This window comes from Oryx dammah, unplaced genomic scaffold (assembly GCF_014754425.2).
Source record: "Oryx dammah isolate SB20612 unplaced genomic scaffold, SCBI_Odam_1.1 HiC_scaffold_16, whole genome shotgun sequence".
Taxonomy (NCBI): Eukaryota; Metazoa; Chordata; class Mammalia; order Artiodactyla; family Bovidae; genus Oryx; species Oryx dammah.
Genome location: NW_024070200.1, coordinates 46,630,258 through 46,645,041, shown reverse-complemented (window position 1 = coordinate 46,645,041; position 14,784 = coordinate 46,630,258). Strand labels below are relative to the sequence as shown.

The window sequence follows — 14,784 nt, the reverse complement described above, 5'->3', positions numbered from 1 at the left end:
CCGAGCCCGCGCCCGCGCCGCGGCCCGGCCCTGCAGCCGGGCGGACCCTGCTCGCCGCCTGAGGCGGCAGCTACTTCCCCCGACCGCCGCCTGGCGGGCCGCGGCCGCCACCCCACCCCGCCCCCGGCGGACGGGCCGCCTGCCCCTTCCGCCGTCCCGACCCGCCGCTACCTCGCCGGGCGGGCACGCTTGCTGTCTGTCCTCCCCGCGCGAGACGGGCGGCCGTCCTTGGCGTCGGCCCGCGGCCCCCCGCCCAGGCACGGATAACGGTGCCACTTTGCCCGGCTGGGGCGCCCTGTCAGCCGGACCATCCCGGCCGCCCGAGGAGCTGGCGCCGTCACGGGGCAGACACTTGGGGGAATCGTCCTTTTTTGGCGCCCCTCGGTCCCTGCCCCCACCTCCGCCCAAGTTCTTGTCCCTGGGGGAGGTATCTTCGGGAGCAGACGGGTATGCCTGCTCCAGAGTTGGGGGGCGGGGGGGGCCCAGGGACGGTGACCAGGCCTGTTGATCAGGGTGGAGATTGTCTCTCTGCAGGGACTCTTCCTGCCAACCTGGGGGGGAAGAGGCTCAATGTGACCCGAGGGCGGACGGGGAGCGTCTGCTGGACAGATGGCCTCCTGGCCTTGGATCAGCGCTTGTGAGGGGGAGGGGTCCGGACGACCTTAGGTATGCCTGCTTCCGAGAACCCTGGGATTATTGGAGCTGCTCAGGGATTTTGAACTTTTCTTTTTTGAGTAGGCCAGAGGTGGCATTAAAAATCCTGGACTGGAATAAATCTGAGGGCCCACCCAGACCAGCATGGCTGGCACCCAGGACTAGCCTAGGATGGGACTGGCAGTCAGAGAATGGGACTTGGGGGGAGTGGGGAAAGGTTGTATTTGGCTCAGGGCTGGCCCACTTGCCTTCAGCTCTGTGTTCTGCAGGGTCTGTTGGGTGCATCTGTTGGTGTGTACAGTGTGGCTGAGGTTACAGAACGTGGACAGACAGATGTCTGGCCTGGAAGGTGTGTGGGGGGTTTTCAGGGGTCTGTTGCCTCACCCCAAGTACATTATGCAGTGAAAGAGAAGAGGAAGTAAGGTGCTAGCACACAGATTTTGACCGCTTTCCAGTTGTTCCACTGGCCATGGCTTCAATTCATTCAGTAAAAGTTTACTGAGCACTTATTATGTGCCAGCCACTGCACTAGGTGCTTGGGAGTATAGGGGTAAACCAGAAAGACATGTTTTGCCTTGCGTTCATAGACTCAATAATAAACAAATAATCTTGAAACATCACTCAGCAACAGGTATTTGTCAACAAATACGTGCTAGGCATTGTTTTAGATACTGTGAAGAAAACAAAGCAAAAATAACTGCCTTTGTGGAGCTTTAATGTGGGGGGGCATTGCGCAGACAATAAAATAAAATAGAAAATGAAAATATATGCTGTTAATAAGTGCTAATGAGAAAAAGAAAACAGGTTATTGGGTAGAGACTGAATTTGTATTTGAGTGGTCTGGAAAGGGCTCCTGAGAAGTTGTCTTTTGAATAAAACGTTGAAGGAAGTGGTGAACTAATCATTTCAAACTGTCATGAGTACAAGGGGAGAAAGGTGAAGAGCGTGGTGAGAGATAATGGGCCTTGATTTGGGTTGGGGGCTCAGGGAAGGCGTCCCTTGAGGAAGTGACATTTAGGCTGAGACCTGAAGGAGGGGTGAGAGTTAACCATGTGTGGAGCAGTGCGGAGCTTGGTAAGTTGGAGGAAGTGAAAGAGGCCTGTGTAGCTGGAGAGGAGATAAGTTTATAGAGAGGTGTGTCAGTTCACTGGGGGCCTCCAGGACAGAATGCCTTTCCCTCCAGAGTTTGGATTTACCCCCAGTGTAATTAGGAGCTTTTGAAGAGTTTTAAGTGAGTGACATGATGATATTTACATTTTAAAAGGACTCTGGTATGGACAGATAAGCAGGTAAGGTAAGGCAAGGCTTAATGTGTTGAGTGGCCTCACTACTTGATCTGCTTGGAAAAGCCTCAAGCAGTCTGGGGGAGGAGGAGCTTTTCTCTCAGAAAGACTATTTTGCCTAGCTTTTAGGAAGGGAAAGAAAAATGAATTAACATTTATGGAGTGCCTGTTAGGTGGGAAAATCAATTTTAGAGACTTTTACAAACATTATCATATTTAACTTAATCTTCTCTGCACTCTAAGAGGAGTTGTTCTGCCCCCTTTACATATACAAGCTCAGAGGAGTTAGATAACTTACCCAAAGCTACATTTGTAACATAATCTGTATTCAAACCCAGATCTTCCTGATTCCGGAGCCCTCTGGCTCTGGAGCCAGACTACTGAGTTTGTGTCTTGCTCTGCCACTTACTCACTGAATGATTTTGAGTTATTTAATCCTTCTGGTGCCTCAGTTTCCTATCTGGAAAAGCCTCAAGCTTTTCTCAGGTTCAATGCAGATAAAAGTACCTACCTCCTAGGGTTGTTGTGCTGATTAAATTAACTTTTAGTACAACATGTTAGTTGCTTTTATTACTTAAAAATTTAAAACATCCACACTGCCTCCCAGCCCTGTTGTCATTTTGGATGAGATTAACTGTAGGGACAATTCAGTTCTTGAATATTGTGAGACTCTGTTTTCCTTTAAATAACTTAATGCCTGTGTTCTATATGCTCAGTCCTTCAACACCGATCTCTTGTTTCAGTCTTGACATTGCAATGGGGCTTATGGATACAATGTGAGTTCCTTCCCTGAGCTCAGTGTATCTAGGGGAGGTCAGATAATTAAAGTAAGCTACAATGTACTTAACAAATTCTCAAAACCCCCTGCCTTTAGAGAGCTACAGTTAAGACGGTAAGAACTAAATGCCTGGGGAAGTAGGGAAGGCTTTGGGGCCAAGGTGACTTCTGAACTGGGATTTGGAGGAAGAACAGTGTTACCACCATGTAAGACTGGGCAAAGGACATTCTGTGTAGAGGGAGTCATACGTGAAAGCACAGAGCTGTGAGAGGCTTGGTTTGTCCAGGGACGAGGCTGGTAAGCTGAGCTGGGCTTGTGAAAGGCAGGTCAGGTTTGGATTTAATTCCGTAAGGCACAGGGACCTATCAGAGAGTATTGGATACATCAGATCCATACCATGATGGGTGCTGCTGATAGAGAGTGGATACAGTTGTCATCCTGGGAGGTGACTTTATTTTGGTGGGATCTCAGGGCTTCAGTATCTGAAGTTTCAGAAACCTGAAACTCAGGTGGGTTTTTTAAAATATAATTTTATCTAGTTATTGGCTGTGTTGCGTCTGTGTTGCTGCTCGGGCTTCTCTTGTGGTGAGTGGGGGCTCACTCTCTAGTTGTGGTGTGCAGGCTTCTCATGCCAGCGGCTTCTCTGGTGCTGAGCCTGGGCTCTCGGGGTACGGGCTCAGTAACTGTGGCTCCTGGCCTCTAGAGCACAGGTTCAATAGTTGTGGCGCATGGACTTTAGTTACACCACATCCACAGCGTGTGGGCTCTCCCGGGACCAGGGATCAAACCTGTTGTCTCCTGCATTGGCAGCTGGGTTCTTCACTACTGAGCCACCAGGGAAGCCTTGAAATTCAGTTTTGTAGGCCACGTGGAGCTGATTGCGATCCAGGGAGACTGACTAACCGAACTTGGAAGAGACTGATGCAAAAAATCAGGGTATTAACTAGCCTTGAGAACTGAAACTGCAGAATGACAGATGTTTCTGTCCGCTGGTCATGGCCCTCCCCACCCCCACCCCCTAACTTCTGGGCAGGGCTCAGACGCACTAACAAACTCTTGCTCCTCAATTCCCGCTTGTTTTTCTCAGGCTCCATGAATACTAACCCTTTTTTGTTAACGTAACCTTGCCCTAAAGCTCCATACAGTGTAGTTAACAATGTTTATTAATTGATGGAATGAATAATTCTGTATCATTTGAATGGGATCCTGTGTTTGTGAAACTTAAGGAAAAGGAGGAATAACTTTTTTAGAAATAAAGTATTGCAAAAGGGGCTCCCTAGGATTGGGTTACTGGGGAAGGTATACAGATACCAAGTAGTATGGGTAATTTTGTGGCCAAGGGGTGGTTGTGGACAGGTACTTGGAAGTTGCTCCGAGAGCAGAGGTCTGTGAACTCTTGAAAGGGGTGGGGTGGGGGTGGGTTGGGGTTGCTCCTGAAGGAAAATTTGGTTTAGGATTTTCATCTTGCCTGCACGTGGGAGACAGAAAAGAAGGTACTAATTGTTGCCCTCTACTCAGCATGTTCATGATGAGCTTTCCTATTGTATGGGAACCTTCATGCGGTATGAACTTCGTCTTAACACTTCTGCTTCTGTAAAACTGAAAAGACTGGTGGACCCCCTAGAGCTCTGAATCTGTATTTTTCTACAGTGGAAAACAAAGTCCAAATAGACCAACCTAGATTATGGATTAATTATTTTTCTTTTAAAACACTAAAGGACATTATTCATGTAGAAAATTTAGGCAATACAGATAGGTATACAGATGAAATAAAAATGATAAACACTATAAGCTAGATCTATGTTAGCATTTTAATATTTAGTGTTTTTATTAGGTCTTTTCCCCTGCTCTATTTTTCTGTGCAAGTTGGTTTTAACTTTTTCTTTTCCTACAAAAATAGGAGCATCACAAATAGGAGAGTGTTTCAAGTGTCAATGTCTGTGAGGTGGAGTAGTGGCGTATGCCTGCAGTCTGTGTGTGTCTCCGTCTGTGGGCATCTGGTCCAGTGTGCCTGCAGTCTGTGTGTGTGTCTGTCTGTGGGCATCTGGTCCAGTGTGCCCGCAGTCTGTGTCTGTCTGTGGGCATCTGGTCCAGTGTGCCCGCAGTCTGTGTGTGTCTCCATCTGTGGGCATCTGGTCCAGTGTGCCCGCAGTCTGTGTGTGTCTCCGTCTGTGGGCATCTGGTCCAGTGTTCTCCCACTTCATGCTTTAAAAGTGGAGGAGGGGATGTCCATTAGTTTTTTTTAATTCTGAGAAGTGTTTTTGGGGATAAAAGTGCTACTTCAGCCAACCATTCATTTTTATTTGACAGTGGGAAGTGTTGATGTGTGTGTTGAAATGACACATCTGATCCTTTTTATGACTGAGAGAAAAGTTAATGAGCACCTCTGAGTTTGGTTTCACCTCAGAGTCATTCCTCAAATGCATCAGTGCTTAGAGAACAGCTGTCCCTGTTGGCTGGGTGACTCTGGGTAGAGTCACATTTACCCAGATTCTCCATTTCAGACTCTGAAGGTGCTGTATCAAGAGGTATGCTGTCTGTCCCCTTTCCTGTCATCGACATGCTCCAGGAGATGTGCTGGAGCTCTGCATACATGCTCTATATATGTGATCGATTGTAGACTGCTGCCATGTTGAGTGAAAAAAGGGGTATGTCTGCTGAAAGGTGAGCCCCTGGCCTCGAGTCAGTATGTATGGGGGGGGAGTCTGTATGACTTTGTTATGTCCATTCGTGAGCTCCAGAAATATTGGAGACCCATGAAATTTTTTCCATTATTTCAAGGTAGCATTAATGGTCTTCTGCAAAAATGAAATCCATAGGCTTATCCAGGAAGGCAAGAGCAACACCCTAGGTTTAACTCAGAATGGGTTCACTTCTCTGCAGAGCAGAGCTTACTCTAAGATTTTACTGCTGAGTGGTGGGATTGGAGTGGTTTTTACTCTTTTCTTTATATTTTTGCCTATCATTTGAGTTTCCTATGAGCCTGTATGTCATCTTTACAAAAAGAAAACAACCGCTAAATCTGTTTTTAATTTTAGAGACTGACATTGAATGCCCTAAAGCAAAAACTCTAAACTGCTGAGAACTGTGTTCCTCTAGAAGAGGTATGGTGTTGAACCAGGCCACCCCTCCTTGGCCGCTGCCTTTGTTAGATGTGCAGTAAAGACACGTTCTCCCCAGTAGTGAATTAGGCTAGGACCTCTGATGGGAATGGTTCCTTAATTCAGGGAGCCAGGGCTGCACCCATCTGCGAGGAGCTGACTAGTAGACTGAATTTTTTGGAGGAGAAAGGAGTCCAGGGTGGGTAATGAGCAGCTGTTCAGATTCTTCTGGGGCTTGGCCCAGCTGAGGCTCGGGTCTGTGTGGACAGGGGCTACTCTCTGCTTTTGCCTTGTTAGACACTCTCCAGACCTGAACTGAACTGGCTGAAGTTGTAAAAACTGCTTCACTGCCTGAGACTTCATTAAAGGTATAAATCTTCAGGCCCTTAAAAATATTAGGTGTATGATTAATACTACTGTTGTCCTTGGTTAGAATGCTTGCTTGTATTTAAAATCCTTTGGAGCCTTTTTGCCACTGGGCCATCATTGATCAGTTATCTACAGTTGCTTTTGTAAGGCCCACCCTGGGCCCAGCCTAGACAGAGCTGGATGCTCTGTGGAGCATAAAAGTATCCTGTGAGATGAACTTCGCCCTCAAGGAGTTTCCCCACTGAAAACAATTAGAGAACAATTTGCTTCCAGGCCAGCCGTGTCTTAAGAGGGATTTTGTTTCTGAGGGTGATGGTTACTTTCACACCAGTCATCCCTCTGAGATGGCTGAGGTTACCTCTGGGGAACATTCCCTGGTACCCAAAATGGATTTAATGGCTGTTTGAGAGGAGGCAGGTGGTGGCAGTGATGTAATCTCATTTTTCATTACCCAACTTGTCTCCCTTTGACTTTGCTTTTCTAAGCACCTATACCCTTAGAAGGCAGCCACCTACCTGCATCCCCAGTGAGCCCTGGTGCCTATCATTCCACCATTCCCCTGAGTCTGAAGACGTTTGCATTTCCCCTTAGAGTCCCCTTTTAAAATATTTACACCCTGTGAGAGAGGGCAGTCTCTTGGCAGTTCACTAAACAGTAGCTTTATTTACCAGGAGTTGATTGAGTCAGTGGGGAGAGAGACTGGGACCCAGGCAGGCACTTGGGGGCAAGAGTGTCCAAAGGGACATGTTCCGGTGACAGGAGAGGCGTGGGGGCAGCACAAGAAACTTCCATGAACATCAGTTGCTGTGGGCATGTGGTGCTAATGCTGGGGCCACCCTAGTGGTCCTGCTGCCCTGGGCATAGGGTGTAGCACGGCCTTGCACTGGTTCAGGGGACTTTGAGGTGGAGGTGGAATTTGGGCTCAGTCTTAAAGGACTTCGCTGATGGATGGCTCAGCAGGTTAAGGGTCCACCTGCAGTGCAGGAAATGCAAGAGACACAGGAGACACCAGTTCCATCCCTGGGTTGAGACGATCCCCTGGAGAAGGAAATGCCAACCCCACTCCAGTGTTCTTGCCTGGGAAATCTCATGGACAGAGGAGCCTGGCAGGCTGCAGTCCATGGGGTCTCAAAGAGTCGGGCATGACTTGAGTGACTATGCAGCAAGCAGCGTAAAGGATTAGAAGTTTTTCCTTCATTTAAAAAACATGGTATGGTTACCAGAGGGTTACGAGGGAGGGATAAATTGGGAAGTTGGGATTGATGTGTACACATTACTATATATAAAATAGGGTTTCCTTGGTTGCTTGCTGGTAAAGAATTTGCCTGCCAATGCAAGAGATTCGGGTTTGATCCTTGGGTCAGAAGATCCCCTGGAGAAGGAAATGGCAACCCACTCCAGTATTTTTGCCTGGGAAACCCCATGGACAGAGGAGCCTGGCAGGCTACAGTCCATGGGGTTGGAAAGAGTTGGATATGACTGTGCACACGCCCAGGGACCTACTGTATAGCAGAGGAAACTCTGTGCAATGTTCTGTAATGGCCGATATGGGAAAAGAATCTGAAAAAGAGTGGATATGTGTGTGTGTGGTTTGTTGTTCAGTCACCCAGTCGTGTCTGACTCTTTGCAGCCCCATGGACTATAGCAAGTCAGGCCTCCCTGTCCCTCACCGCCTCCCGGAGCATGCCCAAGTTCATGTTCATTGCATTGGTGATGCCGTCCATCCATCTCATCCTCTGATGCCCTCTTCTCCTTCCCATTCTAGTATTCTTGCCTAGAGAATCCCATGGACAGGGGAGCCTGGCAAGCTACTGTCCAAAGGGTTGCAAAGAGTCAAACATGACTGAGCAACTTAGCATGCATGCATGCATACTCAGTTTAGAAGATTTTGAAACATTCAAGAAAACGAGTCCCTCATAATTTTACTGCCTGATGATAGATGGCAGGGGGGCGTGATCTTTTTGCAGTGTAAGTCAGGGCAGGTTGCTCCCTCCCCCATGTCCCCCCAGCCTTCCATCTGAAAGTGAACATCAGTCCTCGCAGTGGCCCTCCAGTGCCTGCTTCCCATCTCCATCTCTTGTCACAGCCTCTGCTCTGGTTCAGGTTCTTTGCATGCACCAAACACTTTGCCTCTTCAGGGCTTTCTACTTGCTCTTTCAAACCTCTGCGTTGTATTCACGTGGCTTGCTCTCTCACTTGCTTCAGAATTGAGAATGTAGTCATTCCAATTTCTGACTTCGGTTGAACTCCTGTTGAGAAAGGCTGTATGACTACCTGACATGTGAATTTGCTTGTTTCTAGTGGAATGTCATCATTGTGTGGGGAGGGACTTTGTTCTGTGGTGTCCACAGTGGCTAGAATAAGGTGTGGCATGTAGTAGGTGCTCAGCTAGTGTTATTGATTGAATGAAGGAGCATAGATGCGTGTGTGTAGTGTGTGTGTGTGTTGGAAGTCAAGTGGGAAAGGGCAGTGGGACTAGAGGCTGGGAGGAAGGGGTAAATTCCCCGGTGGGCAATGGTTAGAACGCTGCTTTCACTGCTGAGGGCCAGGGTTCAATATCTGGTTGGGGAATTAAGATCCCACAAGCTGCGTAGCAAGGCCAAAAACATCCAGATAACAAACAAACAACATGATAGAAGCTGGGGTCGGGGAATGGGTGTGAGTGGTGTGGAGAGTGAGGACGCTTTGGACAGGAATGGAAGTTGGAGACGTGGTCTGTTCCAGTCTCCGCAATCTGGTCTCTTCCCGGTGCTGTTGAAGGTGAAGGCAGTGATTTGGTGCTTTGAGGCAGGTGAAGAAGCAGCTGTTGAAATGCAGTCAGGAGACTTGGTCAATGCCTAGGTTAGATTACAGAGGTTTTCAAAAGCCTGGCATTGGGGTTACAGCTGATGTGATGGGCCACAGGAAACTATTGTAGATTTTTGAGCAGAGTGGATGACTGATAAAAATGGTGTTTGGGGGAATATTGGTCTTAAAGAGGCACATAGGACGACTGTGGGGAGAGACCAGAGGTGGCGAGGAGAGAGGTTAGCAAGGACTAGGATGGAGGCAGGAAGCAGCACCGAGGAACTCAGTGAGACCTCGTAGCGGTGGGATTCTCCCCAGCTGCTGTGAGGCCTTGGCAAAAGCTTCTGTGCTCCCAACCTGGTAGAGCTTATTGTCAGTGGTTTCAGATGAGATTTGGAAGCAGGTGGGGATAAGTGGGCGCAGGGAGAGAGATGAGTCCCCCTCAGGTGTGTTCGTTTGGTGGCTCATTCTGTGGGGAGCAGGCGGTTGTGTCCTGAGCTGGGCCTGCATATTGCCCACTCACCCTGGATGGGAGCCTGCCTGTCCTGTCTGGTCTGCTGGAGACTTCCCTGTGGGAAGAGGGCTGGGAGTGCCCTCAGGTTTTCTTCTGAACCTGCACGGATCCCAGGGCAGTATCTGAAATCCATCTGTCTGATTAACTTCTTTCAACTGTATTTTCTGTCTCCATAGCTTCATCTGTTCCTCAGAACAAGTTGTCATTGACTCACAGACCCATTTGAATTGGGTTAATTGGCTGAAAATCCTTATTTCTAAATGGTCTCTGTTTCATTAGGCTTTTAGCCTGTTTTTAAAAAGCCTTCGGCCAAGATGAGAGGAGTGGAGAAGTGATTTCAGCATAATCAGCTCCTTGATGATCTTTTGGTTCAAATCATGTTTTGAGATTGGTGTTTCTAAGGTATTAATTCCTAGAATCAATATTTGGGTCTCTGCCCTGTGCCAGGCACTATAGGTACTGGGACAATAACACGGAAGAAAATAAACAAAAGTCTTACTTTCGTGGAGCTCATGATCTAGTGTGTGAAGGCTTACAGGTAATAAGGAAAACAAAGTTTGAGAGGTGGTGGAAAGTATTATGAAGAAAACAAAGCAGGGACGGAGGACAGAGAGATTTGGTGGGGAGGCAGGTTTTCTGCGTGAAGTAGGGACATCTCTGTGATAAAGGACATTTGAGCAGAGCTTTGAAGGAGTGAGACAGGGAGCCCTGAGGGAGGAGCAATTAGTGGAGAGGAAAAACTGAAGAGAGGAGGGGGAAGGTATGGGAGAGGGGGCCGGGGTAGTCCCACTGGACTTGTAGATCCTTGTGGGGGCCTGCCCCTTAGCTCTGGGTGAGATGGGAGGCCTGGGTTGGCCGTGTAGAACCGTGCTAGACTCTGCTGTCCTTTCTGAAAGGTTCACTGCAGCTGCTGGGGATTGATGCCGTGGGGCGTCTGCAGGGGCTCTCAGCTTAGAGAGGGAACCAAAGTCTAAATCATCCGGGAGCCTTTGCCAGGCCCGCTGCTGGGGCCATCCCGGACCACAGGGTCCGCTGGAGCACGGGTGTGATTTCCAGGACTCACTTGGTGCCAGCGCTGTGGTTCTCTGGTCAGCCTCGGATTCCTGGGATGCTCTTCTCTCACTTGGAGTCAGTCTCCAGGTGGACCCAGAAGTCTGCGTTATGAACAAGATTTCAGGGTAATTTTTGAGGCCAGAGGTCCCCAGACTATACTTTGGTCTAAAGGCCATGGTTCACAAGCCCAGACACATCAGTCCTTTGCATTGTTTCCTAAAGAAAGCTTGGTCCAACTCTTGAAGAGTCTGATATAGTTGGTCTGTGGTGGGGTTAGGTATTAATAGTGCTTCCTGGGTGTTTCTCATGTGCTTCCAGGGCCAGAATCACTGGTCTAAGGGTTAATAAGCTTAATGCTGGGTGTTTGATAAAGATTTGGATGGTAACTGAGTTGGAGACTTCAAGCCCTCTGGGAAGCTTAGGCAGGGCCAGTGGCTTTGCTAGGAATAAGAGGAATCTTCCACGGTAATAAAACTCTTTTCAGTTTATGTCCTTTATCTCATTTGATTACCTCACCTCTCTGGGCCTTCGTTTTCTTGCTTGTAGAGTTAGCAGGGTTAATTTAATGGCTTCCTAGAATCTCCTGGGCTCTGACAGTTCTTAATCTTTCTGGTGTTGGAAGAACTTCTAATCTAGAACAGTATTCTAGATTTCTAACCTCAGTCTTACACCCTTAGGTCTGTCATAATTATGGCAACAACCGTAGTGAATGTCTCAGTACCAGCTGAAGGAAAATGTGTGCCATATACAGTAGCACCTTGGGAAGACAAGGAGGTGGGGTCCCTGCAGGGTGAAGTCAGACCTCTTGGTTCACAGTCCCTGGTGGGGAGGGCACTCTGGTCCTTGGAGGCACCTGGGAGCCTGAGCTTGAGTCTTGATTTCTGCCACTCAACTGGCGAGTTCCCTGTGAAGTGGCAGTAGTGTTTGGTAAGCGGTGAAGCTCCTATCGATCCACGTGTGTGTAGAGGGTAGGTGGCCCGAGAGAGCCAGCCAGCCTGGGCCAGTGGCACCTGGTGCCCAAGCTCACCACCGCTCTGTGCAGCTGGGCTGTGTTACTGGCAGCAGAGATGGTCTGAACAACCCGGGAGGCTCCAGCGTCGGCAGGACTGAGGGCGCCCCGGGATAAGGAATCGGTCCTGCTCGTTGGAGCACCTTGAACTAACTCATTTGGGCATCAGATCTAAGATATCACCTACCCCATCCCCTGGCCTCAGACTTTATCCTCATGTGGAAGCATGTTTTCTGCTTGTTTAAGTTTTGAAAACATAAGGTCCAAATAAGAAAAGGAAAAACAAGTTTTCTGTGTTTCCCTTCTGTAGAATTGGGATTATGAGTTTCCTTCCATTCCCTTATAAATTTTTCTACTAATATTGTCTATATCTCTATTTAGAATCCAATCAAATGCTAAAGTTAAGACAAAAATGAAGCCAAGCGAGGGAATGTGGAATTAGAGTGAGAGTGAGCAGAATTAGAAATGGGACTTTTTGTTCTGTTGCTTGTGTGTGCGTGCACCTGAGGGTTTCTCCACACGGGCCTGCTACCTTGGAGTCTTGGGGGGCTGTGGCCATTTCTAAGGTTCCCGAGTCCATTCAGGTAGTGTTGAGGACTGCTTGTTAAAGCAAAGAAGGGTCTGGCTGCTTCCCCACATCTTCCCTCGCCCCCTGTTTGGTGCTTGTCCCTTCCCTGTCTCTCCCGTACCTGTGACTCTTCCCAGCCCGCCTGCCCCCAGGCGCCTTGCACGCTTCTTGGCCCTCTGCTTCTGTGGCCCTCCTGAGCCCTGGAGGGCGAGCTGTGATGGGGGGTGACCAGCCTCCACATGTGCTGTCTCTGTCCCCTGTGCGTGTCTCCAGTGTCCCTGGTGTTTAGGGGTTCAGTTGTCTGCACGGGCACTCTGAAAAATTATGAGGAAGCTTGCTGGCCACTGAGGTTGGTGGCAAAATTCCTAACAAACACATGCACTTGCTGTTCAAGGCAGGGAAAGAGTTTCACGAATATTTCACAAATGTTGCCTCCTGTAATCCCCATTTACATATGGGAAACTGAGACACAGAGGTGAGAAGCCTGCCCAAGGCCACGTGCCCAGGACGCAGCAGAACTGGACTGGAACCCAGGTGGTCTGGGTTCTGAAGCACCACACTGCGAAAAGCAAGGAGGAGAGGATCTGGGACTGGTGTTACTGCTGTCCTTTCATTGCTCAGTCGTGCCTGATTCTGAGAGTCCTGTGGACTGTTGCCCTCCAGGCTCCTCTGTCCTTGGGATTTCCCAGGCAAGAATACTGGAGTGGGTTGCCTTCTCCAGGGGACTCATCCCACCCCAGGGGGTGAACCTGCATCTCCTTTGTCTCCTGCATTGGCAGGTGGATTCTTGATCACTGAGCTACCTGGGAAGCCCTTCTGGGACTGGGGAAGGTTTTATCTTGGATTACATTTGAAGCCTGCTTTGAATTACATTTGGAGATTTTTCTCAGGGTCTGACCTACACTTTATTATTATTATTAACTTGCTTTAATGTTTGCCCTTCAGGCCTATTAAAAGACATTTTATTTTTCTTCTTTCCTAGGTGGTATTTGGAAACTAGACCATGTGCCTAGGTAGAAGCTGTTCCTTTCTCCACGGCTCTGCACCCCCAGCGACACCTACCACGCCCTTGTTTTGAGAGCCTCACTGAGGTATGATGTCTAGGTTCACCTGAGCGGGCCTTGAAGAGCTGACGCAGTGATTTTTTTTTTCTTTAATGTTCCTTGGTAGCTGTTATTATTTTTAAAAATTGTGGTAAAATATACATAAGAAAATTGACCATTTTAACCACTTTTAAAGGGGGTCCTAGAATTTTTTGAGTGTTTTCATTATTATTTTTATTGAAATATAGTTGACTTAAACCATTTTAACCATTTAAAAATGTACGTTCAGTGGCATTAAGGACATCTACATAACCATCACCACCGTCCACCTCCAGAACCTATCCATCATCCCAAACTGAAGCTCTGTACCGTTAGATAATGATCCCTGATACTTTCTCCCCTTAACCCCTGATAACCACTGTTCTACTTTTTGTGTCTATGAATCTGACTACTCTAGGTACTTCTTATTAAGTGGAATCATGCCATGTTTGTCCTTTTGTATCTGGCTAATTTCATTTAGCATATTGTCTTTAAGGTTCATCCATGTTTTAGCCTGTATCAGAATTTCAATCCTTTTTATGACTGAATAATACTCCCTTTTATATTTCTATCACATTTTGTTTACCCATTCATCCACTGATGGATCCTTGGGTTTTGTCTTGTTTTTCCCCACCTTTTGGACATTGTGAACCATGTGGCTATGGGCATAGATTTACCAGTCCTTCCTTGCGGCCTGCCTTTCAGTGCTTTCGGCTGTATGCCTAGACGTGTTAGGTCCACTATGTCTGTATAATTGCAGCCACTGTGGAAAGCAGTACATTCCCACCAGCAGCTCATAAGGACCCTACTTTCTCCGCCACATTCTCATCAGCACTTGCTGTTTTCTGCTTTTGTTTTGTTTGTTTTTGATAATAGCCATCCTAATGGGCATGACCTTGGAGGCTGGCTGTTTGCACCTTTAGAGTCCACTCTCCAAGAGTCTGGTCCCTAATATGCTGAAATGTGCATACACGGAGAAAATAACATAACAAACCCCCATGTATTCCTCACAGCAGATCTAACAGTTATCAGCTCATGGCCAATCTTGTCTCATTATCTGTGTCCCCTCCCTCTTGCTCCTGCCCTGTGTTTGTTTGGAGGCAAATCCCAAATATCACATCATTTTATTTGTGAACATTTTACAGATAATATCTTTAAAAGATAAGCACTTTTAATATTCCATTTTGTCTGATGGTGGAAGGGCACATAGAGATGTCTTCTTGAGCACATTATTCCCTGTCATTCCTGTGGCTCACCTGTGCACACCTGGATGTCAGGTCCATTGACACGCCAGGCTGTTGCTGAAAAGCTGCCTTGGCTGGGGCCCTGTGTTCCTGCAGGAGGTGAGCTGCCTGGGATCTGAGCAGCCATGTGGAAGAGCTCACCCAGATCTCTTTTAGGAGAAGGAGAGAAGAGAGCAGAGGAAGGGGGTAATGAAAAAAGTGTGAGGGAGAGAGGAGGGGAAGAGAGAAAGGGATGGAGGGATGGAGGGGGGACATGGAGGAGGGAGACAGGAGGGGATGGGGGGATGGAGAGGGGACATGGAGGAGGGGAAGAGAGGAGGGGACGGAGGGATGGAGGGGGCG

At 48.1% G+C, this 14,784-nt stretch overlaps 1 protein-coding gene across 2 annotated transcripts in view; it reads left to right on the top strand.

Moving 5' to 3' along the window:
• ZNF592 (zinc finger protein 592) overlaps window positions 1-14,784 on the top strand; it is a 49,981-nt gene that overhangs the window by 509 nt on the left and 34,688 nt on the right. For both annotated transcript variants that reach the window (XM_040257478.1, XM_040257480.1), the window contains exon 2: window positions 13,099-13,207. The gene's annotated coding sequence lies outside the window, so the exon portion shown is untranslated. The remainder of the gene's footprint in view (window positions 1-13,098; window positions 13,208-14,784) is intronic.